Source organism: Myotis davidii, unplaced genomic scaffold (genome assembly GCF_000327345.1).
Source record: "Myotis davidii unplaced genomic scaffold, ASM32734v1 scaffold586, whole genome shotgun sequence".
NCBI classification, from domain to species: domain Eukaryota; kingdom Metazoa; phylum Chordata; class Mammalia; order Chiroptera; family Vespertilionidae; genus Myotis; species Myotis davidii.
Window position 1 is genome coordinate 1,165,021 of NW_006296809.1, and position 718 is coordinate 1,165,738.

The 718-nt window shown below is 66.0% G+C and overlaps 1 protein-coding gene across 1 annotated transcript in view; it reads right to left on the reverse strand.

Moving 5' to 3' along the window:
• Positions 1-718, reverse strand: part of MORN1 (MORN repeat containing 1) — a 6,359-nt gene that overhangs the window by 3,120 nt on the left and 2,521 nt on the right. The window lies entirely within an intron of this gene.

A 718-nucleotide genomic window follows, 5' to 3' on the forward strand; every position in this document is an offset into this window, starting at 1 on the left:
CTGTGCCCGCGCTGAGGCCTACCCGGGCAGGCTGAGCCCAGGCCGACCTCGGACCCGGGATTGCAAGTAAGTAATAAACGGGGTTGTTCCAGCCACTGGGTTTTGTCTTGTGTGTGAATCCTCACCCGGGAATATTTCCCATTGATTTTTAGAGGGAGTGGGGGAGGGGGGGTTCATGGGTGGGCTGGCCCCCTCCTGGGGATGGAGCCCGCAATCCGGGCACGTGTCCGGGCTGGAATCGAACCGTGGCCTCCGGGTTCATGGGCCGAAGCTCAGCCCCTGAGCCCCGCCCGCTGGGCCCACCCCTACTTCTAACATGAGCAACACTCAGAGGACGTCCTGCTCGCCTCGGGCGGCTGGGCTTCGGGGACGTGGGCTGGTTACTCCCACATACGCCCCGACCCGGGCCGGGGATTGAGCCTGCCACCCAGGTACGTGCCCTTGGCCAGAATTAAACCCGGGACCCTTCAGTCCTCAGGCCAATGCTCCATCCACTGAGCCAAACTGGCCAGGGCTGTGCCACTAGGTTTTGGGGGGCTTGTCACAAGCGGTGGTTGGCGTCACAGGCACAGGCCCCCCCCACACTGTGCCAGCCACGGCTCCGGGGGCAGGAGTGCACCCTCGCCTCCTTCCCACCCACAGGCACGTGGGGGCTGGGGCTCCAGACCTGAGGGGACACCAGCCCCTGGTCAGGTGCAGGGCCCCGGGCCCACCCACC